Source organism: Schistocerca cancellata, unplaced genomic scaffold (genome assembly GCF_023864275.1).
Source record: "Schistocerca cancellata isolate TAMUIC-IGC-003103 unplaced genomic scaffold, iqSchCanc2.1 HiC_scaffold_684, whole genome shotgun sequence".
NCBI lineage: Eukaryota > Metazoa > Arthropoda > Insecta > Orthoptera > Acrididae > Schistocerca > Schistocerca cancellata.
Window position 1 is genome coordinate 72,048 of NW_026046695.1, and position 25,125 is coordinate 97,172.

Here is a 25,125-nt window from a genome sequence, read left to right on the forward strand (position 1 = left end):
GGCAGTCCCACTTTATCTCGAGACACCTGCTCGGGAAGCAGCGTAAGATTGCTACTGGCCTCAGCATCGGTGGTTCAGTGGTAGAATGCTCGCCTGCCACGCGGGCGGCCCGGGTTCGATTCCCGGCCGATGCATCATTTTGCTTTTCCCGCGGTGCCGTGTGACTTGCGCGCTTGAGATGCACGATCCACAAGAATGTATAGCGGGATTCCCTTGAGAAGAACCGAGAACGCAGCACGCGCGGTTCCCCACAGCTTTCCTTTTCCTCTTCTCCCAGTAGAGCAAGAAGCCAAAAGCATTGCTCTGAGACTTTTGAGGTGCGCGCCTTGCCAGTCTGTATGCGCAAAGACGCTCGCAAAGAGAGAAGGGTGCCGACGCGGGACTCGGCACGAAATGTGCGAGAGACCATCCGATCCGTCGAACGAACGCCCAAATCCGGTGTGGTCTAGTGGCTAGGATACCTGGCTTTCACCCAGGAGGCCCGGGTTCGATTCCCGGTACCGGAACGGAATTTTTTCCACACGAATCGTCTCAAGTTTCAGCTGTGCGTGCTGCTCGCAATACAGCTACTGTTTCATGACCGCCAGCAGAACATGGACGAGCGGAGCAGACACACGGTGACCCTAGAAGTGGCGTGTGGCTTCATGCCACGTGTTTCCAGCGTAGGGCTGAGCAACCGTCCGCGTCGAGGCCCGTTAGCTCAGTTGGTTAGAGCGTCGTGCTAATAACGCGAAGGTCGTGGGTTCGATCCCCCCACGGGCCAGTACGCTTTTACTACTACGAAAGGGCAGCGCCGATTTCAGCTGGCGAGTGTGATGACCAAAAGATCATCGCCCTGCGTGGACGTTGACAGAGGATCCGAACCCGACTTGTCGGGAAGCGCTACAGCGTCCGCTCGGCAATGGCCACAATATGTTGAATACGCTGGTTCTCATACGGCAAAGAGAAAATGAAAGAAAATGTCCGATTGCCGACGTGTAACAACTTTGGCCCTTGTCACTGCTTGGGCGGGTGACCGCATGGGAACACAGGGTACTGTTGGCAATTTTGCTTCCTATTTTTCTTTCTCCTTTCTTTTCGCAGCTGCAGCCCGATTCAGTCAGGGAGACGCCACCGTGTAATGAAGCGGCGTGCTGTGTGTCCAGCGCCTCGCCTCTCCTTGCCTCTCTCAGTCGTTTCTCGTGCTTGTCGTGTTGATATAGGCCGACTGGAGAGCGTCAGCTCTCGCGTCAGCTGAGCAGTAGGCTGGTCTGCAGCGAGTAAGAGGGAGAAAAATCATTAATTTAACGGCGCGTGGCCAAAGTACTCATACGCAAATTTAAAAGCCTGCTGCAGTGACCGGGAATCGAACCCGGATCAACTGCTTGGAAGGCAACTATGCTGACCATTACACCACCACCGCACAACCCGGCGCCCCCACGCCGCGCTGTGACGGCTTCCCGCCAGTCGGCAGCGGCCGATGGTGATCGTAGCCCTAGGCGCATTACGAGGTAGGCTAGGGGAGCACATGCGGATGCATTCGGACGGCGTATCCATGCACATTTCGCACCCTTTGGCAAGCGTCGGGGCCGGCGACGCAAGAAGACGCAGAGGACCGCCTTCTGGCGGCATTTTTAGGCAGTACAGTGCAGGATTCAGCGTCTGCAGCATTTTCTGGACAGAATGCTACGGCGCTTGACGGCAGTCCCACTTTATCTCGAGACACCTGCTCGGGAAGCAGCGTAAGATTGCTACTGGCCTCAGCATCGGTGGTTCAGTGGTAGAATGCTCGCCTGCCACGCGGGCGGCCCGGGTTCGATTCCCGGCCGATGCATCATTTTGCTTTTCCCGCGGTGCCGTGTGACTTGCGCGCTTGAGATGCACGATCCACAAGAATGTATAGCGGGATTCCCTTGAGAAGAACCGAGAATGCAGCACGCGCGGTTCCCCACAGCTTTCCTTTTCCTCTTCTCCCAGTAGAGCAAGAAGCCAAAAGCATTGCTCTGAGACTTTTGAGGTGCGCGCCTTGCCAGTCTGTATGCGCAAAGACGCTCGCAAAGAGAGAAGGGTGCCGACGCGGGACTCGGCACGAAATGTGCGAGAGACCATCCGATCCGTCGAACGAACGCCCAAATCCGGTGTGGTCTAGTGGCTAGGATACCTGGCTTTCACCCAGGAGGCCCGGGTTCGATTCCCGGTACCGGAACGGAATTTTTTCCACACGAATCGTCTCAAGTTTCAGCTGTGCGTGCTGCTCGCAATACAGCTACTGTTTCATGACCGCCAGCAGAACATGGACGAGCGGAGCAGACACACGGTGACCCTAGAAGTGGCGTGTGGCTTCATGCCACGTGTTTCCAGCGTAGGGCTGAGCAACCGTCCGCGTCGAGGCCCGTTAGCTCAGTTGGTTAGAGCGTCGTGCTAATAACGCGAAGGTCGTGGGTTCGATCCCCCCACGGGCCAGTACGCTTTTACTACTACGAAAGGGCAGCGCCGATTTCAGCTGGCGAGTGTGATGACCAAAAGATCATCGCCCTGCGTGGACGTTGACAGAGGATCCGAACCCGACTTGTCGGGAAGCGCTACAGCGTCCGCTCGGCAATGGCCACAATATGTTGAATACGCTGGTTCTCATACGGCAAAGAGAAAATGAAAGAAAATGTCCGATTGCCGACGTGTAACAACTTTGGCCCTTGTCACTGCTTGGGCGGGTGACCGCATGGGAACACAGGGTACTGTTGGCAATTTTGCTTCCTATTTTTCTTTCTCCTTTCTTTTCGCAGCTGCAGCCCGATTCAGTCAGGGAGACGCCACCGTGTAATGAAGCGGCGTGCTGTGTGTCCAGCGCCTCGCCTCTCCTTGCCTCTCTCAGTCGTTTCTCGTGCTTGTCGTGTTGATATAGGCCGACTGGAGAGCGTCAGCTCTCGCGTCAGCTGAGCAAAGTCGAGACAAGTCGAGACATACTGTAGGCTGGTCTGTAGCGAGTAAGAGGGAGAAAAAACATTAATTTAACGGCGCGTGGCGAAAGTACTCATACGCAAAATTAAAAGCCTGCTGCGGTGGCCGGGAATCGAACCCGGATCAACTGCTTGGAAGGCAACTATGCTGACCATTACACCACCACCGCACAACCCGGCGCCCCCACGCCGCGCTGTGACGGCTTCCCGCCAGTCGGCAGCGGCCGATGGTGATCGTAGCCCTAGGCGCATTACGAGGTAGGCTAGGGGAGCACATGCGGATGCATTCGGACGGCGTATCCATGCACATTTCGCACCCTTTGGCAAGCGTCGGGGCCGGCGACGCAAGAAGACGCAGAGGACCGCCTTCTGGCGGCATTTTTAGGCAGTACAGTGCAGGATTCAGCGTCTGCAGCATTTTCTGGACAGAATGCTACGGCGCTTGACGGCAGTCCCACTTTATCTCGAGACACCTGCTCGGGAAGCAGCGTAAGATTGCTACTGGCCTCAGCATCGGTGGTTCAGTGGTAGAATGCTCGCCTGCCACGCGGGCGGCCCGGGTTCGATTCCCGGCCGATGCATCATTTTGCTTTTCCCGCGGTGCCGTGTGACTTGCGCGCTTGAGATGCACGATCCACAAGAATGTATAGCGGGATTCCCTTGAGAAGAACCGAGAACGCAGCACGCGCGGTTCCCCACAGCTTTCCTTTTCCTCTTCTCCCAGTAGAGCAAGAAGCCAAAAGCATTGCTCTGAGACTTTTGAGGTGCGCGCCTTGCCAGTCTGTATGCGCAAAGACGCTCGCAAAGAGAGAAGGGTGCCGACGCGGGACTCGGCACGAAATGTGCGAGAGACCATCCGATCCGTCGAACGAACGCCCAAATCCGGTGTGGTCTAGTGGCTAGGATACCTGGCTTTCACCCAGGAGGCCCGGGTTCGATTCCCGGTACCGGAACGGAATTTTTTCCACACGAATCGTCTCAAGTTTCAGCTGTGCGTGCTGCTCGCAATACAGCTACTGTTTCATGACCGCCAGCAGAACATGGACGAGCGGAGCAGACACACGGTGACCCTAGAAGTGGCGTGTGGCTTCATGCCACGTGTTTCCAGCGTAGGGCTGAGCAACCGTCCGCGTCGAGGCCCGTTAGCTCAGTTGGTTAGAGCGTCGTGCTAATAACGCGAAGGTCGTGGGTTCGATCCCCCCACGGGCCAGTACGCTTTTACTACTACGAAAGGGCAGCGCCGATTTCAGCTGGCGAGTGTGATGACCAAAAGATCATCGCCCTGCGTGGACGTTGACAGAGGATCCGAACCCGACTTGTCGGGAAGCGCTACAGCGTCCGCTCGGCAATGGCCACAATATGTTGAATACGCTGGTTCTCATACGGCAAAGAGAAAATGAAAGAAAATGTCCGATTGCCGACGTGTAACAACTTTGGCCCTTGTCACTGCTTGGGCGGGTGACCGCATGGGAACACAGGGTACTGTTGGCAATTTTGCTTCCTATTTTTCTTTCTCCTTTCTTTTCGCAGCTGCAGCCCGATTCAGTCAGGGAGACGCCACCGTGTAATGAAGCGGCGTGCTGTGTGTCCAGCGCCTCGCCTCTCCTTGCCTCTCTCAGTCGTTTCTCGTGCTTGTCGTGTTGATATAGGCCGACTGGAGAGCGTCAGCTCTCGCGTCAGCTGAGCAAAGTCGAGACAAGTCGAGACATACTGTAGGCTGGTCTGTAGCGAGTAAGAGGGAGAAAAAACATTAATTTAACGGCGCGTGGCGAAAGTACTCATACGCAAAATTAAAAGCCTGCTGCGGTGGCCGGGAATCGAACCCGGATCAACTGCTTGGAAGGCAACTATGCTGACCATTACACCACCACCGCACAACCCGGCGCCCCCACGCCGCGCTGTGACGGCTTCCCGCCAGTCGGCAGCGGCCGATGGTGATCGTAGCCCTAGGCGCATTACGAGGTAGGCTAGGGGAGCACATGCGGATGCATTCGGACGGCGTATCCATGCACATTTCGCACCCTTTGGCAAGCGTCGGGGCCGGCGACGCAAGAAGACGCAGAGGACCGCCTTCTGGCGGCATTTTTAGGCAGTACAGTGCAGGATTCAGCGTCTGCAGCATTTTCTGGACAGAATGCTACGGCGCTTGACGGCAGTCCCACTTTATCTCGAGACACCTGCTCGGGAAGCAGCGTAAGATTGCTACTGGCCTCAGCATCGGTGGTTCAGTGGTAGAATGCTCGCCTGCCACGCGGGCGGCCCGGGTTCGATTCCCGGCCGATGCATCATTTTGCTTTTCCCGCGGTGCCGTGTGACTTGCGCGCTTGAGATGCACGATCCACAAGAATGTATAGCGGGATTCCCTTGAGAAGAACCGAGAACGCAGCACGCGCGGTTCCCCACAGCTTTCCTTTTCCTCTTCTCCCAGTAGAGCAAGAAGCCAAAAGCATTGCTCTGAGACTTTTGAGGTGCGCGCCTTGCCAGTCTGTATGCGCAAAGACGCTCGCAAAGAGAGAAGGGTGTCGACGCGGGACTCGGCACGAAATGTGCGAGAGACCATCCGATCCGTCGAACGAACGCCCAAATCCGGTGTGGTCTAGTGGCTAGGATACCTGGCTTTCACCCAGGAGGCCCGGGTTCGATTCCCGGTACCGGAACGGAATTTTTTCCACACGAATCGTCTCAAGTTTCAGCTGTGCGTGCTGCTCGCAATACAGCTACTGTTTCATGACCGCCAGCAGAACATGGACGAGCGGAGCAGACACACGGTGACCCTAGAAGTGGCGTGTGGCTTCATGCCACGTGTTTCCAGCGTAGGGCTGAGCAACCGTCCGCGTCGAGGCCCGTTAGCTCAGTTGGTTAGAGCGTCGTGCTAATAACGCGAAGGTCGTGGGTTCGATCCCCCCACGGGCCAGTACGCTTTTACTACTACGAAAGGGCAGCGCCGATTTCAGCTGGCGAGTGTGATGACCAAAAGATCATCGCCCTGCGTGGACGTTGACAGAGGATCCGAACCCGACTTGTCGGGAAGCGCTACAGCGTCCGCTCGGCAATGGCCACAATATGTTGAATACGCTGGTTCTCATACGGCAAAGAGAAAATGAAAGAAAATGTCCGATTGCCGACGTGTAACAACTTTGGCCCTTGTCACTGCTTGGGCGGGTGACCGCATGGGAACACAGGGTACTGTTGGCAATTTTGCTTCCTATTTTTCTTTCTCCTTTCTTTTCGCAGCTGCAGCCCGATTCAGTCAGGGAGACGCCACCGTGTAATGAAGCGGCGTGCTGTGTGTCCAGCGCCTCGCCTCTCCTTGCCTCTCTCAGTCGTTTCTCGTGCTTGTCGTGTTGATATAGGCCGACTGGAGAGCGTCAGCTCTCGCGTCAGCTGAGCAGTAGGCTGGTCTGCAGCGAGTAAGAGGGAGAAAAATCATTAATTTAACGGCGCGTGGCCAAAGTACTCATACGCAAATTTAAAAGCCTGCTGCAGTGACCGGGAATCGAACCCGGATCAACTGCTTGGAAGGCAACTATGCTGACCATTACACCACCACCGCACAACCCGGCGCCCCCACGCCGCGCTGTGACGGCTTCCCGCCAGTCGGCAGCGGCCGATGGTGATCGTAGCCCTAGGCGCATTACGAGGTAGGCTAGGGGAGCACATGCGGATGCATTCGGACGGCGTATCCATGCACATTTCGCACCCTTTGGCAAGCGTCGGGGCCGGCGACGCAAGAAGACGCAGAGGACCGCCTTCTGGCGGCATTTTTAGGCAGTACAGTGCAGGATTCAGCGTCTGCAGCATTTTCTGGACAGAATGCTACGGCGCTTGACGGCAGTCCCACTTTATCTCGAGACACCTGCTCGGGAAGCAGCGTAAGATTGCTACTGGCCTCAGCATCGGTGGTTCAGTGGTAGAATGCTCGCCTGCCACGCGGGCGGCCCGGGTTCGATTCCCGGCCGATGCATCATTTTGCTTTTCCCGCGGTGCCGTGTGACTTGCGCGCTTGAGATGCACGATCCACAAGAATGTATAGCGGGATTCCCTTGAGAAGAACCGAGAACGCAGCACGCGCGGTTCCCCACAGCTTTCCTTTTCCTCTTCTCCCAGTAGAGCAAGAAGCCAAAAGCATTGCTCTGAGACTTTTGAGGTGCGCGCCTTGCCAGTCTGTATGCGCAAAGACGCTCGCAAAGAGAGAAGGGTGCCGACGCGGGACTCGGCACGAAATGTGCGAGAGACCATCCGATCCGTCGAACGAACGCCCAAATCCGGTGTGGTCTAGTGGCTAGGATACCTGGCTTTCACCCAGGAGGCCCGGGTTCGATTCCCGGTACCGGAACGGAATTTTTTCCACACGAATCGTCTCAAGTTTCAGCTGTGCGTGCTGCTCGCAATACAGCTACTGTTTCATGACCGCCAGCAGAACATGGACGAGCGGAGCAGACACACGGTGACCCTAGAAGTGGCGTGTGGCTTCATGCCACGTGTTTCCAGCGTAGGGCTGAGCAACCGTCCGCGTCGAGGCCCGTTAGCTCAGTTGGTTAGAGCGTCGTGCTAATAACGCGAAGGTCGTGGGTTCGATCCCCCCACGGGCCAGTACGCTTTTACTACTACGAAAGGGCAGCGCCGATTTCAGCTGGCGAGTGTGATGACCAAAAGATCATCGCCCTGCGTGGACGTTGACAGAGGATCCGAACCCGACTTGTCGGGAAGCGCTACAGCGTCCGCTCGGCAATGGCCACAATATGTTGAATACGCTGGTTCTCATACGGCAAAGAGAAAATGAAAGAAAATGTCCGATTGCCGACGTGTAACAACTTTGGCCCTTGTCACTGCTTGGGCGGGTGACCGCATGGGAACACAGGGTACTGTTGGCAATTTTGCTTCCTATTTTTCTTTCTCCTTTCTTTTCGCAGCTGCAGCCCGATTCAGTCAGGGAGACGCCACCGTGTAATGAAGCGGCGTGCTGTGTGTCCAGCGCCTCGCCTCTCCTTGCCTCTCTCAGTCGTTTCTCGTGCTTGTCGTGTTGATATAGGCCGACTGGAGAGCGTCAGCTCTCGCGTCAGCTGAGCAAAGTCGAGACAAGTCGAGACATACTGTAGGCTGGTCTGTAGCGAGTAAGAGGGAGAAAAAACATTAATTTAACGGCGCGTGGCGAAAGTACTCATACGCAAAATTAAAAGCCTGCTGCGGTGGCCGGGAATCGAACCCGGATCAACTGCTTGGAAGGCAACTATGCTGACCATTACACCACCACCGCACAACCCGGCGCCCCCACGCCGCGCTGTGACGGCTTCCCGCCAGTCGGCAGCGGCCGATGGTGATCGTAGCCCTAGGCGCATTACGAGGTAGGCTAGGGGAGCACATGCGGATGCATTCGGACGGCGTATCCATGCACATTTCGCACCCTTTGGCAAGCGTCGGGGCCGGCGACGCAAGAAGACGCAGAGGACCGCCTTCTGGCGGCATTTTTAGGCAGTACAGTGCAGGATTCAGCGTCTGCAGCATTTTCTGGACAGAATGCTACGGCGCTTGACGGCAGTCCCACTTTATCTCGAGACACCTGCTCGGGAAGCAGCGTAAGATTGCTACTGGCCTCAGCATCGGTGGTTCAGTGGTAGAATGCTCGCCTGCCACGCGGGCGGCCCGGGTTCGATTCCCGGCCGATGCATCATTTTGCTTTTCCCGCGGTGCCGTGTGACTTGCGCGCTTGAGATGCACGATCCACAAGAATGTATAGCGGGATTCCCTTGAGAAGAACCGAGAACGCAGCACGCGCGGTTCCCCACAGCTTTCCTTTTCCTCTTCTCCCAGTAGAGCAAGAAGCCAAAAGCATTGCTCTGAGACTTTTGAGGTGCGCGCCTTGCCAGTCTGTATGCGCAAAGACGCTCGCAAAGAGAGAAGGGTGCCGACGCGGGACTCGGCACGAAATGTGCGAGAGACCATCCGATCCGTCGAACGAACGCCCAAATCCGGTGTGGTCTAGTGGCTATTCCGCCGCCGGCGGCCGTGCTGTGCGGACGTGCGGAGCGGCTGTTGCGGTGTTTACGTCGTCGCTGCGAGCGGCCGGCGCTGTGTGGTGAGTCCGCGCTTTCTGCGTTAGTCATAGTCCACGATCACATTCTAGAATGACAAAATGGAGCAGACAACGCGACGCGATACTTTGAAGTTGATTTTCGATCCGAACTACGCCCGACCGAAATCTTACGAAGTTGAGGCATTTATCGAAGAAACTTTTCAGATCAAAGTGGATGAATTGATTGGAATTCACCTGTCGATTGTCAGTCCGACTGTGTTCCTTAAGTTATCCAGTTCTGACAAGTGCGACCAAATTGTAGAAGCATGTGGTGGGGTGGCAAAATTCAAACATTCAGACGGACATATAGGGCAAGTCACGGTTTCGCGTGCCGGGATGGGAATAAGAACGATTCGAATCTTTGAGCTCCCCTTTGAAATAACGCCCGAGGAGATTAACAACAAACTGAGAGACTATGGCACCATTATCAGCAATGTCGCCGAAAAATGGTCTAGCTTGCACAAGTATCCAGTATTAAATGGGGTCAGGCAAGTTAAGATTGACATGTTGAAACATATCCCCTCGTATCTCTGGATTGGTGGATATCGAGCGATCATCATTTACGATGGACAGCCGAGAACCTGCTCGGGTTGTGGTTCGACCCAACACGTCCGCGCGCAGTGTGTTCAACGGCGTGTGACGCAACTGCCGACTGGGGAGCGAGACCCGCCTAGTCAGATGGCCATGCTACCCGTGACGTACGCCGCCGCAATTCGCAGTGACGTCGCCCCAGACATTTGTTTCGACAGGGCGGTAGCTGCTTATGCCGCCGTTCCCGATGGTAACGTAGCCATGGATATTAGCAACACAAAAGCTACAGGTCCAGCGCATTCACAAGACGAGGAAACTGACAGACGTGCAGAACAAGACCAGGCTAAGACGGCAGAAGCAGGCATGTGCAAACCACTCGAAGAAGTCGGGCAACACAAAGAGGACATGGCTGTCACGTCGGAGGATAATGACCAGCAGCCTATAACTGTTTCCCCGAAGAAACGGAAAAAACGTCGCATAGCTCGACAGGGAGCAGCGGAAATCTCGCCAATCCTGCGTGAAAAGGCGCAACAGATAGGCCAAGAACTGGCGGAGACGACACAGGTAACTCCTCTGGACGATCGAACAACAAAGAAGAAGACCCGAAATGAGGGCACTGAACCCGACCGTGGAATCCACATTCCGGACGGTACAGCTAGTCCGAAGGACCCTCCACCTGTACCACAAACGGACACGCGGGAAGTTACGTGCACGCGAGATTGGGCGGATGACATGGAGGAGCAACACCATGATGCAGAGATGGCAGACGTACCACAACGTTCAGGACGGACGGCACCCGACCGTCGACAAGATGCGTCCACCCTGCCACAAACCTCCATCAAAGACGCTCGTGCAGAAGATGATGATGCCGACTTCTTCTAAGTAGAGCACACACCCGTTTCACTTGGCAAATAGTATCCCACCTGACGCGGTATTGTCGACATGACATCCTTGCAGGCGTACAGAATTGCGACCTTGAATATAAATAAAATTAGCAGCATCCTCAACCTGAGAAATCTCCAAGATTTTCTGTACGCCGCTGATGTTGACATCTTAATGCTGCAAGAAGTAACGGCTATCCGTTTGGACGACATCACTGGCTACAACGCCGTCATCAATCCTGGCACTGACAATAGCCTCGGCACAGCGATTATGACTAAAGAGGGGATCCTACTTACCGACGTGACGAAACTGCCGAACAGTAGAGGTCTTGCTGTCACGATAAACAACGCCAGGTTTATCAACATATATGCCCCGTCAGGAACCGGAAACAAGCGCCGCAGGGCCGACTTTTTCAAGGAGGACATCGCCCCCCTTTTCGCGGTGCGATTTGAACAAATAATATTTGCGGGTGACTTTAATTGCGTGCTGAGTCCCAAAGATCAGACGCCAAATTTTAACAAATCTCTGGAGCTGGAGAACATCGTCAGAGAATTCCATCTGTTAGATACTTGGGAACTAAAACATGGTGATCAGCTCGGTTTCACCTATATCACCAGCCATTCTGCCAGTCGTATCGACAGGATTTACGCAACGTCCAATTTACGGCGGCACGTTTTACAGTCCGAGCTATGGCCCACTATTTTCTCTGATCATATCGCGTACATATGTACGATAAATTTAGAGAAACAAGGCACTTACAGGGCGAGAGGTCAGTGGAAGCTAAACGTTGCTCATCTTTCGGATCCTGGATGTCACGCTGCCTTCCACACCACTTGGGCAGAATGTGAAAGGAAGTTCCACTTGTACGGTACGGCGCTGAATTGGTGGCTAAACTGCGCGAAGCCCGCAATAATAAAAACAATGAAAGCTTACTCCCGGGACAAAGTCGCCTGGCGGAAGCGGACATTAGACTTTTACTTCAGCTGTCTGAGAGACTTGTGCGTTCGGGATGCTACAATCATAACAAACTATGGGCAAATCAACAGAATAAAAGCAAAATTGCTCACCCTGCAGCGACACCATCTCGAAGGCTGTAAAATACGAACGCGTTTGCAGCACGGTACACGAGAAGAAACAACGTCGATGTACCACATCCTCCAAGAGAACAAAAGACAAAAACGGAAAATTCTGACGGAACTCAAAACTTCAGACGGGAGACTCTTAACAGATCACGCTGCAATACGAGACGAGATCCATCGACACTTTAGTGAGTTGCTGGCCAATACACAGACAGATGAAACAGCGCAGCATGCTCTCACTGCTAGGACGACAGAGCGACTCACTCCAGAAGAAGCTGATGTGCTCGCAGCCAGAATAACGGATGACGATGTCGAAGAAGCCATCTCGAGGAGTCCAAAGAATAAATCACCTGGACCAGATGGACTACCCGCTGAATTTTATCACACTTTTCGCGAAAAGATAATTGCTAAATTGACACTCGTCTGCAATGAAATACTAAATGCCGACACTGACCTTCCGAAGGAATTCTGTGAAGGTACAGTGGTCTTAGTCCCCAAAACACCAAGAAGCAAAACCGTGGAGAACCTTCGACCCATAACACTTCTCAATAGTGATTATAAAATCTTCGCCCGTATCATGATGCGAAGGTTTAATTCAGTTATTCGTACAGTGACAGGAGCTTACCAGACAAGTGTGGGAAAGGATAGATCGATATTTCAGACCTTACGCGATTACAGAGACATAATAGCGATATCGGGAGCCTGCAACATTCGCTGTGCCCTGATGTCGCTTGACTTTGAAAAAGCTTTTGATAAAGTTAATCATTCGTATCTGTTCCGGTGTATGACATCCATGCACTTCCCCCAGAAAATTATAGCCTCCGTTAAAAACATACTGACGAATAGCACGTCAAGAATCAGTGTCAATGGACAACTCAGTCACCCGATCAATATTCACAGTTCGGTAAGACAAGGTTGCCCCATGTCCATGACGCTTTTCGCGATTGCGCTTGAACCTCTCTTAGTGTCCCTGACTCGGCAACTCCGTGGCCTACATATACACGGACAGAAGATCATATGTCAAGCCTACGCGGACGATGTAGGGGTACTTGTGACTGACGAAAGCGAGGTGGCAACGGTACTTGAAATTGTGGCGACTTACGAACTGGCGTCAGGAGCTAAACTCAACCGCCATAAATCTGGTATTCTGAATCTTGGTAGGGGCATAGAGATCAGAGCCGCTGGACGTATCAACACTGTGGAACAACTAAAATGCCTTGGAATAGAATATACAAATAATATCCGCCGCACAGCCGCTCTCAATTACAGAAAATTACTTGCCACATTACGAGCAAGCATAAAACAACACAGTTTGCGTAATTTAAATGCAATACAAAAAGTGCAACTAGCCAATACCTATATAACCTCCAAAGTAAACTATGTTGCTCAAGTGCTTCCTCTGCCACGCACCATAGCACACCAAATGCAAGCAGCGCTTGGTTATTTTGTCAGCAGAGGTCAGATATTTAAGGTTTCCTATGATACCTTGACGCTATCGACACGCAATGGAGGGCTGCATCTAACAGACATCTACCTTAAAGCGCAAGCGCTCTACGTTAGCAAAACTTATCAACAGTGGCAACGATCACCGCGGACCTTAGTGGCTCATCTCTTACGTGAAATCGCCCCAGTCAGCAGAGATCCACCAATCGATGTGCATCACATCTCCCACGAGCTGTACCACTATAAACACTTTCTTGTGGAATACAGCTATGTACGCCATAGAATACCGGAGAAGGATATATATCAGGTTAAGGAGGTTTACAACACCTTGCTGAGAGGAAAATTGCGCAATCAAATAGAAAACAAGTTTCGACATTATAACTGGAAAAACATATGGGAAAACATATCTGACCCCCATTTACCATCCAATGTGCGATCGACGTGGTACCTCGCAGTCAATAGAAAAATTCCCACCAATTCTAAACTTCACGCGATACATCTGGCACATACACCAAACTGTCCCAGCTGCAATGTCGTCGACACCGAAGAACATCGTTTCGTCTGTGACGATGTAAAAGACGTGTGGAATCTCTTCAGGCAAAAACTAGCAAGTGTGCTCCGCACGTCACCTAACACCATTACACCGACGCACGTCCTTTTGCCAGATGATGTGCCATATCCTAACACTAAAAGAAGGTCAGCCAACTGGCTCAAAGGACTGACAGTCCATTACATCTCAACGGCTATGACGAAGAGTGCAGCAGACTATTGGATGTACCTGATGACAGAACTTCACAAGCTCGAACGACAAAAGAAATACAAAGAAAATTACGCAAATTTCTTGAACCGAACTTTGTCCTACCGACAGAGCTGAAGAACGATTCAACGATATTATTTATTCTTATTATTATTTTATTATTATTATTATTATTATTATTTTTCTTTTTTTAAATTCTCTATTTAAGTTTCTCTTTCCTATTGCGCCAACAAGGTGGCTATTTAGTTTACCCTTTGCCCTCGTGTAGCAGCACTAATAGGTTGCTGACGCAACCCTGAGACCACAGCGCGTTGAGGTACGCCTGGCTCTCGTATCAAAATCGCTCCCGCACAATGATGGAAGAATGTAGCGGACCTATTTTCTTACCACAACTCCAAAAGAAGGGATTTTGTTCAATTGTACACATTACTTCGTTGGTCAACTCTCTCTTCTGGAACAAAAAAAAAAAAAAATAAAAAATAAAAAAAAAGAAAAAAAACATAAAAAAAAAAAAAAAAAAAGAAAAAAAAAAAAAGTGGCTAGGATACCTGGCTTTCACCCAGGAGGCCCGGGTTCGATTCCCGGTACCGGAACGGAATTTTTTCCACACGAATCGTCTCAAGTTTCAGCTGTGCGTGCTGCTCGCAATACAGCTACTGTTTCATGACCGCCAGCAGAACATGGACGAGCGGAGCAGACACACGGTGACCCTAGAAGTGGCGTGTGGCTTCATGCCACGTGTTTCCAGCGTAGGGCTGAGCAACCGTCCGCGTCGAGGCCCGTTAGCTCAGTTGGTTAGAGCGTCGTGCTAATAACGCGAAGGTCGTGGGTTCGATCCCCCCACGGGCCAGTACGCTTTTACTACTACGAAAGGGCAGCGCCGATTTCAGCTGGCGAGTGTGATGACCAAAAGATCATCGCCCTGCGTGGACGTTGACAGAGGATCCGAACCCGACTTGTCGGGAAGCGCTACAGCGTCCGCTCGGCAATGGCCACAATATGTTGAATACGCTGGTTCTCATACGGCAAAGAGAAAATGAAAGAAAATGTCCGATTGCCGACGTGTAACAACTTTGGCCCTTGTCACTGCTTGGGCGGGTGACCGCATGGGAACACAGGGTACTGTTGGCAATTTTGCTTCCTATTTTTCTTTCTCCTTTCTTTTCGCAGCTGCAGCCCGATTCAGTCAGGGAGACGCCACCGTGTAATGAAGCGGCGTGCTGTGTGTCCAGCGCCTCGCCTCTCCTTGCCTCTCTCAGTCGTTTCTCGTGCTTGTCGTGTTGATATAGGCCGACTGGAGAGCGTCAGCTCTCGCGTCAGCTGAGCAGTAGGCTGGTCTGCAGCGAGTAAGAGGGAGAAAAATCATTAATTTAACGGCGCGTGGCCAAAGTACTCATACGCAAATTTAAAAGCCTGCTGCAGTGACCGGGAATCGAACCCGGATCAACTGCTTGGAAGGCAACTATGCTGACCATTACACCACCACCGCACAACCCGGCGCCCCCACGCCGCGCTGTGACGGCTTCCCGCCAGTCGGCAGCGGCCGATGGTGATCGTAGCCCTAGGCGCATTACGAGGTAGGCTAGGGGAGCACATGCGGATGCATTCGGACGGCGTATCCATGCACATTTCGCACCCTTTGGCAAGCGTCGGGGCCGGCGACGCAAGAAGACGCAGAGGACCGCCTTCTGGCGGCATTTTTAGGCAGTACAGTGCAGGATTCAGCGTCTGCAGCATTTTCTGGACAGAATGCTACGGCGCTTGACGGCAGTCCCACTTTATCTCGAGACACCTGCTCGGGAAGCAGCGTAAGATTGCTACTGGCCTCAGCATCGGTGGTTCAGTGGTAGAATGCTCGCCTGCCACGCGGGCGGCCCGGGTTCGATTCCCGGCCGATGCATCATTTTGCTTTTCCCGCGGTGCCGTGTGACTTGCGCGCTTGAGATGCACGATCCACAAGAATGTATAGCGGGATTCCCTTGAGAAGAACCGAGAACGCAGCACGCGCGGTTCCCCACAGCTTTCCTTTTCCTCTTCTCCCAGTAGAGCAAGAAGCCAAAAGCATTGCTCTGAGACTTTTGAGGTGCGCGCCTTGCCAGTCTGTATGCGCAAAGACGCTCGCAAAGAGAGAAGGGTGCCGACGCGGGACTCGGCACGAAATGTGCGAGAGACCATCCGATCCGTCGAACGAACGCCCAAATCCGGTGTGGTCTAGTGGCTATTCCGCCGCCGGCGGCCGTGCTGTGCGGACGTGCGGAGCGGCTGTTGCGGTGTTTACGTCGTCGCTGCGAGCGGCCGGCGCTGTGTGGTGAGTCCGCGCTTTCTGCGTTAGTCATAGTCCACGATCACATTCTAGAATGACAAAATGGAGCAGACAACGCGACGCGATACTTTGAAGTTGATTTTCGATCCGAACTACGCCCGACCGAAATCTTACGAAGTTGAGGCATTTATCGAAGAAACTTTTCAGATCAAAGTGGATGAATTGATTGGAATTCACCTGTCGATTGTCAGTCCGACTGTGTTCCTTAAGTTATCCAGTTCTGACAAGTGCGACCAAATTGTAGAAGCATGTGGTGGGGTGGCAAAATTCAAACATTCAGACGGACATATAGGGCAAGTCACGGTTTCGCGTGCCGGGATGGGAATAAGAACGATTCGAATCTTTGAGCTCCCCTTTGAAATAACGCCCGAGGAGATTAACAACAAACTGAGAGACTATGGCACCATTATCAGCAATGTCGCCGAAAAATGGTCTAGCTTGCACAAGTATCCAGTATTAAATGGGGTCAGGCAAGTTAAGATTGACATGTTGAAACATATCCCCTCGTATCTCTGGATTGGTGGATATCGAGCGATCATCATTTACGATGGACAGCCGAGAACCTGCTCGGGTTGTGGTTCGACCCAACACGTCCGCGCGCAGTGTGTTCAACGGCGTGTGACGCAACTGCCGACTGGGGAGCGAGACCCGCCTAGTCAGATGGCCATGCTACCCGTGACGTACGCCGCCGCAATTCGCAGTGACGTCGCCCCAGACATTTGTTTCGACAGGGCGGTAGCTGCTTATGCCGCCGTTCCCGATGGTAACGTAGCCATGGATATTAGCAACACAAAAGCTACAGGTCCAGCGCATTCACAAGACGAGGAAACTGACAGACGTGCAGAACAAGACCAGGCTAAGACGGCAGAAGCAGGCATGTGCAAACCACTCGAAGAAGTCGGGCAACACAAAGAGGACATGGCTGTCACGTCGGAGGATAATGACCAGCAGCCTATAACTGTTTCCCCGAAGAAACGGAAAAAACGTCGCATAGCTCGACAGGGAGCAGCGGAAATCTCGCCAATCCTGCGTGAAAAGGCGCAACAGATAGGCCAAGAACTGGCGGAGACGACACAGGTAACTCCTCTGGACGATCGAACAACAAAGAAGAAGACCCGAAATGAGGGCACTGAACCCGACCGTGGAATCCACATTCCGGACGGTACAGCTAGTCCGAAGGACCCTCCACCTGTACCACAAACGGACACGCGGGAAGTTACGTGCACGCGAGATTGGGCGGATGACATGGAGGAGCAACACCATGATGCAGAGATGGCAGACGTACCACAACGTTCAGGACGGACGGCACCCGACCGTCGACAAGATGCGTCCACCCTGCCACAAACCTCCATCAAAGACGCTCGTGCAGAAGATGATGATGCCGACTTCTTCTAAGTAGAGCACACACCCGTTTCACTTGGCAAATAGTATCCCACCTGACGCGGTATTGTCGACATGACATCCTTGCAGGCGTACAGAATTGCGACCTTGAATATAAATAAAATTAGCAGCATCCTCAACCTGAGAAATCTCCAAGATTTTCTGTACGCCGCTGATGTTGACATCTTAATGCTGCAAGAAGTAACGGCTATCCGTTTGGACGACATCACTGGCTACAACGCCGTCATCAATCCTGGCACTGACAATAGCCTCGGCACAGCGATTATGACTAAAGAGGGGATCCTACTTACCGACGTGACGAAACTGCCGAACAGTAGAGGTCTTGCTGTCACGATAAACAACGCCAGGTTTATCAACATATATGCCCCGTCAGGAACCGGAAACAAGCGCCGCAGGGCCGACTTTTTCAAGGAGGACATCGCCCCCCTTTTCGCGGTGCGATTTGAACAAATAATATTTGCGGGTGACTTTAATTGCGTGCTGAGTCCCAAAGATCAGACGCCAAATTTTAACAAATCTCTGGAGCTGGAGAACATCGTCAGAGAATTCCATCTGTTAGATACTTGGGAACTAAAACATGGTGATCAGCTCGGTTTCACCTATATCACCAGCCATTCTGCCAGTCGTATCGACAGGATTTACGCAACGTCCAATTTACGGCGGCACGTTTTACAGTCCGAGCTATGGCCCACTATTTTCTCTGATCATATCGCGTACATATGTACGATAAATTTAGAGAAACAAGGCACTTACAGGGCGAGAGGTCAGTGGAAGCTAAACGTTGCTCATCTTTCGGATCCTGGATGTCACGCTGCCTTCCACACCACTTGGGCAGAATGTGAAAGGAAGTTCCACTTGTACGGTACGGCGCTGAATTGGTGGCTAAACTGCGCGAAGCCCGCAATAATAAAAACAATGAAAGCTTACTCCCGGGACAAAGTCGCCTGGCGGAAGCGGACATTAGACTTTTACTTCAGCTGTCTGAGAGACTTGTGCGTTCGGGATGCTACAATCATAACAAACTATGGGCAAATCAACAGAATAAAAGCAAAATTGCTCACCCTGCAGCGACACCATCTCGAAGGCTGTAAAATACGAACGCGTTTGCAGCACGGTACACGAGAAGAAACAACGTCGATGTACCACATCCTCCAAGAGAACAAAAGACAAAAACGGAAAATTCTGACGGAACTCAAAACTTCAGACGGGAGACTCTTAACAGATCACGCTGCAATACGAGACGAGATCCATCGACACTTTAGTGAGTTGCTGGCCAATACACAGACAGATGAAACAGCGCAGCATGCTCTCACTGCTAGGACGACAGAGCGACTCACTCCAGAAGAAGCTGATGTGCTCGCAGCCAGAATAACGGATGACGATGTCGAAGAAGCCATCTCGAGGAGTCCAAAGAATAAATCACCTGGACCAGATGGACTACCCGCTGAATTTTATCACACTTTTCGCGAAAAGATAATTGCTAAATTGACACTCGTCTGCAATGAAATACTAAATGCCGACACTGACCTTCCGAAGGAATTCTGTGAAGGTACAGTGGTCTTAGTCCCCAAAACACCAAGAAGCAAAACCGTGGAGAACCTTCGACCCATAACACTTCTCAATAGTGATTATAAAATCTTCGCCCGTATCATGATGCGAAGGTTTAATTCAGTTATTCGTACAGTGACAGGAGCTTACCAGACAAGTGTGGGAAAGGATAGATCGATATTTCAGACCTTACGCGATTACAGAGACATAATAGCGATATCGGGAGCCTGCAACATTCGCTGTGCCCTGATGTCGCTTGACTTTGAAAAAGCTTTTGATAAAGTTAATCATTCGTATCTGTTCCGGTGTATGACATCCATGCACTTCCCCCAGAAAATTATAGCCTCCGTTAAAAACATACTGACGAATAGCACGTCAAGAATCAGTGTCAATGGACAACTCAGTCACCCGATCAATATTCACAGTTCGGTAAGACAAGGTTGCCCCATGTCCATGACGCTTTTCGCGATTGCGCTTGAACCTCTCTTAGTGTCCCTGACTCGGCAACTCCGTGGCCTACATATACACGGACAGAAGATCATATGTCAAGCCTACGCGGACGATGTAGGGGTACTTGTGACTGACGAAAGCGAGGTGGCAACGGTACTTGAAATTGTGGCGACTTACGAACTGGCGTCAGGAGCTAAACTCAACCGCCATAAATCTGGTATTCTGAATCTTGGTAGGGGCATAGAGATCAGAGCCGCTGGACGTATCAACACTGTGGAACAACTAAAATGCCTTGGAATAGAATATACAAATAATATCCGCCGCACAGCCGCTCTCAATTACAGAAAATTACTTGCCACATTACGAGCAAGCATAAAACAACACAGTTTGCGTAATTTAAATGCAATACAAAAAGTGCAACTAGCCAATACCTATATAACCTCCAAAGTAAACTATGTTGCTCAAGTGCTTCCTCTGCCACGCACCATAGCACACCAAATGCAAGCAGCGCTTGGTTATTTTGTCAGCAGAGGTCAGATATTTAAGGTTTCCTATGATACCTTGACGCTATCGACACGCAATGGAGGGCTGCATCTAACAGACATCTACCTTAAAGCGCAAGCGCTCTACGTTAGCAAAACTTATCAACAGTGGCAACGATCACCGCGGACCTTAGTGGCTCATCTCTTACGTGAAATCGCCCCAGTCAGCAGAGATCCACCAATCGATGTGCATCACATCTCCCACGAGCTGTACCACTATAAACACTTTCTTGTGGAATACAGCTATGTACGCCATAGAATACCGGAGAAGGATATATATCAGGTTAAGGAGGTTTACAACACCTTGCTGAGAGGAAAATTGCGCAATCAAATAGAAAACAAGTTTCGACATTATAACTGGAAAAACATATGGGAAAACATATCTGACCCCCATTTACCATCCAATGTGCGATCGACGTGGTACCTCGCAGTCAATAGAAAAATTCCCACCAATTCTAAACTTCACGCGATACATCTGGCACATACACCAAACTGTCCCAGCTGCAATGTCGTCGACACCGAAGAACATCGTTTCGTCTGTGACGATGTAAAAGACGTGTGGAATCTCTTCAGGCAAAAACTAGCAAGTGTGCTCCGCACGTCACCTAACACCATTACACCGACGCACGTCCTTTTGCCAGATGATGTGCCATATCCTAACACTAAAAGAAGGTCAGCCAACTGGCTCAAAGGACTGACAGTCCATTACATCTCAACGGCTATGACGAAGAGTGCAGCAGACTATTGGATGTACCTGATGACAGAACTTCACAAGCTCGAACGACAAAAGAAATACAAAGAAAATTACGCAAATTTCTTGAACCGAACTTTGTCCTACCGACAGAGCTGAAGAACGATTCAACGATATTATTTATTCTTATTATTATTTTATTATTATTATTATTATTATTATTTTTCTTTTTTTAAATTCTCTATTTAAGTTTCTCTTTCCTATTGCGCCAACAAGGTGGCTATTTAGTTTACCCTTTGCCCTCGTGTAGCAGCACTAATAGGTTGCTGACGCAACCCTGAGACCACAGCGCGTTGAGGTACGCCTGGCTCTCGTATCAAAATCGCTCCCGCACAATGATGGAAGAATGTAGCGGACCTATTTTCTTACCACAACTCCAAAAGAAGGGATTTTGTTCAATTGTACACATTACTTCGTTGGTCAACTCTCTCTTCTGGAACAAAAAAAAAAAAAAAATAAAAAATAAAAAAAAAGAAAAAAAACATAAAAAAAAAAAAAAAAAAGAAAAAAAAAAAAAAAGTGGCTAGGATACCTGGCTTTCACCCAGGAGGCCCGGGTTCGATTCCCGGTACCGGAACGGAATTTTTTCCACACGAATCGTCTCAAGTTTCAGCTGTGCGTGCTGCTCGCAATACAGCTACTGTTTCATGACCGCCAGCAGAACATGGACGAGCGGAGCAGACACACGGTGACCCTAGAAGTGGCGTGTGGCTTCATGCCACGTGTTTCCAGCGAAGGGCTGAGCAACCGTCCGTGTCGAGGCCCGTTAGCTCAGTTGGTTAGAGCGTCGTGCTAATAACGCGAAGGTCGTGGGTTCGATCCCCCCACGGGCCAGTACGCTTTTACTACTACGAAAGGGCAGCGCCGATTTCAGCTGGCGAGTGTGATGACCAAAAGATCATCGCCCTGCGTGGACGTTGACAGAGGATCCGAACCCGACTTGTCGGGAAGCGCTACAGCGTCCGCTCGGCAATGGCCACAATATGTTGAATACGCTGGTTCTCATACGGCAAAGAGAAAATGAAAGAAAATGTCCGATTGCCGACGTGTAACAACTTTGGCCCTTGTCACTGCTTGGGCGGGTGACCGCATGGGAACACAGGGTACTGTTGGCAATTTTGCTTCCTATTTTTCTTTCTCCTTTCTTTTCGCAGCTGCAGCCCGATTCAGTCAGGGAGACGCCACCGTGTAATGAAGCGGCGTGCTGTGTGTCCAGCGCCTCGCCTCTCCTTGCCTCTCTCAGTCGTTTCTCGTGCTTGTCGTGTTGATATAGGCCGACTGGAGAGCGTCAGCTCTCGCGTCAGCTGAGCAAAGTCGAGACAAGTCGAGACATACTGTAGGCTGGTCTGTAGCGAGTAAGAGGGAGAAAAAACATTAATTTAACGGCGCGTGGCGAAAGTACTCATACGCAAAATTAAAAGCCTGCTGCGGTGGCCGGGAATCGAACCCGGATCAACTGCTTGGAAGGCAACTATGCTGACCATTACACCACCACCGCACAACCCGGCGCCCCCACGCCGCGCTGTGACGGCTTCCCGCCAGTCGGCAGCGGCCGATGGTGATCGTAGCCCTAGGCGCATTACGAGGTAGGCTAGGGGAGCACATGCGGATGCATTCGGACGGCGTATCCATGCACATTTCGCACCCTTTGGCAAGCGTCGGGGCCGGCGACGCAAGAAGACGCAGAGGACCGCCTTCTGGCGGCATTTTTAGGCAGTACAGTGCAGGATTCAGCGTCTGCAGCATTTTCTGGACAGAATGCTACGGCGCTTGACGGCAGTCCCACTTTATCTCGAGACACCTGCTCGGGAAGCAGCGTAAGATTGCTACTGGCCTCAGCATCGGTGGTTCAGTGGTAGAATGCTCGCCTGCCACGCGGGCGGCCCGGGTTCGATTCCCGGCCGATGCATCATTTTGCTTTTCCCGCGGTGCCGTGTGACTTGCGCGCTTGAGATGCACGATCCACAAGAATGTATAGCGGGATTCCCTTGAGAAGAACCGAGAACGCAGCACGCGCGGTTCCCCACAGCTTTCCTTTTCCTCTTCTCCCAGTAGAGCAAGAAGCCAAAAGCATTGCTCTGAGACTTTTGAGGTGCGCGCCTTGCCAGTCTGTATGCGCAAAGACGCTCGCAAAGAGAGAAGGGTGCCGACGCGGGACTCGGCACGAAATGTGCGAGAGACCATCCGATCCGTCGAACGAACGCCCAAATCCGGTGTGGTCTAGTGGCTAGGATACCTGGCTTTCACCCAGGAGGCCCGGGTTCGATTCCCGGTACCGGAACGGAATTTTTTCCACACGAATCGTCTCAAGTTTCAGCTGTGCGTGCTGCTCGCAATACAGCTACTGTTTCATGACCGCCAGCAGAACATGGACGAGCGGAGCAGACACACGGTGACCCTAGAAGTGGCGTGTGGCTTCATGCCACGTGTTTCCAGCGTAGGGCTGAGCAACCGTCCGCGTCGAGGCCCGTTAGCTCAGTTGGTTAGAGCGTCGTGCTAATAACGCGAAGGTCGTGGGTTCGATCCCCCCACGGGCCAGTACGCTTTTACTACTACGAAAGGGCAGCGCCGATTTCAGCTGGCGAGTGTGATGACCAAAAGATCATCGCCCTGCGTGGACGTTGACAGAGGATCCGAACCCGACTTGTCGGGAAGCGCTACAGCGTCCGCTCGGCAATGGCCACAATATGTTGAATACGCTGGTTCTCATACGGCAAAGAGAAAATGAAAGAAAATGTCCGATTGCCGACGTGTAACAACTTTGGCCCTTGTCACTGCTTGGGCGGGTGACCGCATGGGAACACAGGGTACTGTTGGCAATTTTGCTTCCTATTTTTCTTTCTCCTTTCTTTTCGCAGCTGCAGCCCGATTCAGTCAGGGAGACGCCACCGTGTAATGAAGCGGCGTGCTGTGTGTCCAGCGCCTCGCCTCTCCTTGCCTCTCTCAGTCGTTTCTCGTGCTTGTCGTGTTGATATAGGCCGACTGGAGAGCGTCAGCTCTCGCGTCAGCTGAGCAGTAGGCTGGTCTGCAGCGAGTAGGAGGGAGAAAAATCATTAATTTAACGGCGCGTGGCCAAAGTACTCATACGCAAATTTAAAAGCCTGCTGCAGTGACCGGGAATCGAACCCGGATCAACTGCTTGGAAGGCAACTATGCTGACCATTACACCACCACCGCACAACCCGGCGCCCCCACGCCGCGCTGTGACGGCTTCCCGCCAGTCGGCAGCGGCCGATGGTGATCGTAGCCCTAGGCGCATTACGAGGTAGGCTAGGGGAGCACATGCGGATGCATTCGGACGGCGTATCCATGCACATTTCGCACCCTTTGGCAAGCGTCGGGGCCGGCGACGCAAGAAGACGCAGAGGACCGCCTTCTGGCGGCATTTTTAGGCAGTACAGTGCAGGATTCAGCGTCTGCAGCATTTTCTGGACAGAATGCTACGGCGCTTGACGGCAGTCCCACTTTATCTCGAGACACCTGCTCGGGAAGCAGCGTAAGATTGCTACTGGCCTCAGCATCGGTGGTTCAGTGGTAGAATGCTCGCCTGCCACGCGGGCGGCCCGGGTTCGATTCCCGGCCGATGCATCATTTTGCTTTTCCCGCGGTGCCGTGTGACTTGCGCGCTTGAGATGCACGATCCACAAGAATGTATAGCGGGATTCCCTTGAGAAGAACCGAGAACGCAGCACGCGCGGTTCCCCACAGCTTTCCTTTTCCTCTTCTCCCAGTAGAGCAAGAAGCCAAAAGCATTGCTCTGAGACTTTTGAGGTGCGCGCCTTGCCAGTCTGTATGCGCAAAGACGCTCGCAAAGAGAGAAGGGTGCCGACGCGGGACTCGGCACGAAATGTGCGAGAGACCATCCGATCCGTCGAACGAACGCCCAAATCCGGTGTGGTCTAGTGGCTAGGATACCTGGCTTTCACCCAGGAGGCCCGGGTTCGATTCCCGGTACCGGAACGGAATTTTTTCCACACGAATCGTCTCAAGTTTCAGCTGTGCGTGCTGCTCGCAATACAGCTACTGTTTCATGACCGCCAGCAGAACATGGACGAGCGGAGCAGACACACGGTGACCCTAGAAGTGGCGTGTGGCTTCATGCCACGTGTTTCCAGCGTAGGGCTGAGCAACCGTCCGCGTCGAGGCCCGTTAGCTCAGTTGGTTAGAGCGTCGTGCTAATAACGCGAAGGTCGTGGGTTCGATCCCCCCACGGGCCAGTACGCTTTTACTACTACGAAAGGGCAGCGCCGATTTCAGCTGGCGAGTGTGATGACCAAAAGATCATCGCCCTGCGTGGACGTTGACAGAGGATCCGAACCCGACTTGTCGGGAAGCGCTACAGCGTCCGCTCGGCAATGGCCACAATATGTTGAATACGCTGGTTCTCATACGGCAAAGAGAAAATGAAA

The 25,125-nt window shown here is 52.2% G+C and overlaps 33 non-coding genes across 33 annotated transcripts; 25 read left to right on the forward strand and 8 right to left on the reverse strand.

Annotated features, from left to right (window-relative positions):
- The first annotated feature begins 63 nt into the window (after nt 1-63).
- Trnag-gcc (transfer RNA glycine (anticodon GCC)) lies at nt 64-134 on the forward strand. Its single transcript has one exon. It is a non-coding gene; the product is annotated as a tRNA-Gly (tRNA).
- A 300-nt stretch (nt 135-434) lies between these two features.
- On the forward strand, nt 435-506 carry Trnae-uuc (transfer RNA glutamic acid (anticodon UUC)). Its single transcript has one exon. It is a non-coding gene; the product is annotated as a tRNA-Glu (tRNA).
- Nucleotides 507-689: 183 nt separating this feature from the next.
- On the forward strand, nt 690-763 carry Trnai-aau (transfer RNA isoleucine (anticodon AAU)). The gene has a single exon. It is a non-coding gene; the product is annotated as a tRNA-Ile (tRNA).
- A 567-nt stretch (nt 764-1,330) lies between these two features.
- On the reverse strand, nt 1,331-1,402 carry Trnag-ucc (transfer RNA glycine (anticodon UCC)). The gene has a single exon. It is a non-coding gene; the product is annotated as a tRNA-Gly (tRNA).
- Nucleotides 1,403-1,742: 340 nt separating this feature from the next.
- Nucleotides 1,743-1,813, forward strand: Trnag-gcc (transfer RNA glycine (anticodon GCC)). The gene has a single exon. It is a non-coding gene; the product is annotated as a tRNA-Gly (tRNA).
- A 300-nt stretch (nt 1,814-2,113) lies between these two features.
- On the forward strand, nt 2,114-2,185 carry Trnae-uuc (transfer RNA glutamic acid (anticodon UUC)). The gene has a single exon. It is a non-coding gene; the product is annotated as a tRNA-Glu (tRNA).
- A 183-nt stretch (nt 2,186-2,368) lies between these two features.
- Nucleotides 2,369-2,442, forward strand: Trnai-aau (transfer RNA isoleucine (anticodon AAU)). The gene has a single exon. It is a non-coding gene; the product is annotated as a tRNA-Ile (tRNA).
- Nucleotides 2,443-3,034: 592 nt separating this feature from the next.
- Trnag-ucc (transfer RNA glycine (anticodon UCC)) lies at nt 3,035-3,106 on the reverse strand. Its single transcript has one exon. It is a non-coding gene; the product is annotated as a tRNA-Gly (tRNA).
- Nucleotides 3,107-3,446: 340 nt separating this feature from the next.
- On the forward strand, nt 3,447-3,517 carry Trnag-gcc (transfer RNA glycine (anticodon GCC)). Its single transcript has one exon. It is a non-coding gene; the product is annotated as a tRNA-Gly (tRNA).
- Nucleotides 3,518-3,817: 300 nt separating this feature from the next.
- Trnae-uuc (transfer RNA glutamic acid (anticodon UUC)) lies at nt 3,818-3,889 on the forward strand. Its single transcript has one exon. It is a non-coding gene; the product is annotated as a tRNA-Glu (tRNA).
- A 183-nt stretch (nt 3,890-4,072) lies between these two features.
- On the forward strand, nt 4,073-4,146 carry Trnai-aau (transfer RNA isoleucine (anticodon AAU)). The gene has a single exon. It is a non-coding gene; the product is annotated as a tRNA-Ile (tRNA).
- Nucleotides 4,147-4,738: 592 nt separating this feature from the next.
- On the reverse strand, nt 4,739-4,810 carry Trnag-ucc (transfer RNA glycine (anticodon UCC)). The gene has a single exon. It is a non-coding gene; the product is annotated as a tRNA-Gly (tRNA).
- A 340-nt stretch (nt 4,811-5,150) lies between these two features.
- Nucleotides 5,151-5,221, forward strand: Trnag-gcc (transfer RNA glycine (anticodon GCC)). Its single transcript has one exon. It is a non-coding gene; the product is annotated as a tRNA-Gly (tRNA).
- A 300-nt stretch (nt 5,222-5,521) lies between these two features.
- Trnae-uuc (transfer RNA glutamic acid (anticodon UUC)) lies at nt 5,522-5,593 on the forward strand. The gene has a single exon. It is a non-coding gene; the product is annotated as a tRNA-Glu (tRNA).
- Nucleotides 5,594-5,776: 183 nt separating this feature from the next.
- On the forward strand, nt 5,777-5,850 carry Trnai-aau (transfer RNA isoleucine (anticodon AAU)). The gene has a single exon. It is a non-coding gene; the product is annotated as a tRNA-Ile (tRNA).
- Nucleotides 5,851-6,417: 567 nt separating this feature from the next.
- Trnag-ucc (transfer RNA glycine (anticodon UCC)) lies at nt 6,418-6,489 on the reverse strand. Its single transcript has one exon. It is a non-coding gene; the product is annotated as a tRNA-Gly (tRNA).
- A 340-nt stretch (nt 6,490-6,829) lies between these two features.
- Nucleotides 6,830-6,900, forward strand: Trnag-gcc (transfer RNA glycine (anticodon GCC)). Its single transcript has one exon. It is a non-coding gene; the product is annotated as a tRNA-Gly (tRNA).
- Nucleotides 6,901-7,200: 300 nt separating this feature from the next.
- Trnae-uuc (transfer RNA glutamic acid (anticodon UUC)) lies at nt 7,201-7,272 on the forward strand. Its single transcript has one exon. It is a non-coding gene; the product is annotated as a tRNA-Glu (tRNA).
- A 183-nt stretch (nt 7,273-7,455) lies between these two features.
- Nucleotides 7,456-7,529, forward strand: Trnai-aau (transfer RNA isoleucine (anticodon AAU)). The gene has a single exon. It is a non-coding gene; the product is annotated as a tRNA-Ile (tRNA).
- A 592-nt stretch (nt 7,530-8,121) lies between these two features.
- On the reverse strand, nt 8,122-8,193 carry Trnag-ucc (transfer RNA glycine (anticodon UCC)). The gene has a single exon. It is a non-coding gene; the product is annotated as a tRNA-Gly (tRNA).
- Nucleotides 8,194-8,533: 340 nt separating this feature from the next.
- Nucleotides 8,534-8,604, forward strand: Trnag-gcc (transfer RNA glycine (anticodon GCC)). Its single transcript has one exon. It is a non-coding gene; the product is annotated as a tRNA-Gly (tRNA).
- Nucleotides 8,605-14,477: 5,873 nt separating this feature from the next.
- Trnai-aau (transfer RNA isoleucine (anticodon AAU)) lies at nt 14,478-14,551 on the forward strand. Its single transcript has one exon. It is a non-coding gene; the product is annotated as a tRNA-Ile (tRNA).
- A 567-nt stretch (nt 14,552-15,118) lies between these two features.
- Trnag-ucc (transfer RNA glycine (anticodon UCC)) lies at nt 15,119-15,190 on the reverse strand. Its single transcript has one exon. It is a non-coding gene; the product is annotated as a tRNA-Gly (tRNA).
- A 340-nt stretch (nt 15,191-15,530) lies between these two features.
- Nucleotides 15,531-15,601, forward strand: Trnag-gcc (transfer RNA glycine (anticodon GCC)). The gene has a single exon. It is a non-coding gene; the product is annotated as a tRNA-Gly (tRNA).
- A 5,875-nt stretch (nt 15,602-21,476) lies between these two features.
- Nucleotides 21,477-21,550, forward strand: Trnai-aau (transfer RNA isoleucine (anticodon AAU)). Its single transcript has one exon. It is a non-coding gene; the product is annotated as a tRNA-Ile (tRNA).
- A 592-nt stretch (nt 21,551-22,142) lies between these two features.
- On the reverse strand, nt 22,143-22,214 carry Trnag-ucc (transfer RNA glycine (anticodon UCC)). The gene has a single exon. It is a non-coding gene; the product is annotated as a tRNA-Gly (tRNA).
- A 340-nt stretch (nt 22,215-22,554) lies between these two features.
- Nucleotides 22,555-22,625, forward strand: Trnag-gcc (transfer RNA glycine (anticodon GCC)). The gene has a single exon. It is a non-coding gene; the product is annotated as a tRNA-Gly (tRNA).
- A 300-nt stretch (nt 22,626-22,925) lies between these two features.
- Nucleotides 22,926-22,997, forward strand: Trnae-uuc (transfer RNA glutamic acid (anticodon UUC)). The gene has a single exon. It is a non-coding gene; the product is annotated as a tRNA-Glu (tRNA).
- A 183-nt stretch (nt 22,998-23,180) lies between these two features.
- On the forward strand, nt 23,181-23,254 carry Trnai-aau (transfer RNA isoleucine (anticodon AAU)). Its single transcript has one exon. It is a non-coding gene; the product is annotated as a tRNA-Ile (tRNA).
- A 567-nt stretch (nt 23,255-23,821) lies between these two features.
- Nucleotides 23,822-23,893, reverse strand: Trnag-ucc (transfer RNA glycine (anticodon UCC)). The gene has a single exon. It is a non-coding gene; the product is annotated as a tRNA-Gly (tRNA).
- A 340-nt stretch (nt 23,894-24,233) lies between these two features.
- Trnag-gcc (transfer RNA glycine (anticodon GCC)) lies at nt 24,234-24,304 on the forward strand. The gene has a single exon. It is a non-coding gene; the product is annotated as a tRNA-Gly (tRNA).
- A 300-nt stretch (nt 24,305-24,604) lies between these two features.
- Trnae-uuc (transfer RNA glutamic acid (anticodon UUC)) lies at nt 24,605-24,676 on the forward strand. The gene has a single exon. It is a non-coding gene; the product is annotated as a tRNA-Glu (tRNA).
- A 183-nt stretch (nt 24,677-24,859) lies between these two features.
- On the forward strand, nt 24,860-24,933 carry Trnai-aau (transfer RNA isoleucine (anticodon AAU)). The gene has a single exon. It is a non-coding gene; the product is annotated as a tRNA-Ile (tRNA).
- Nucleotides 24,934-25,125: the final 192 nt, after the last annotated feature.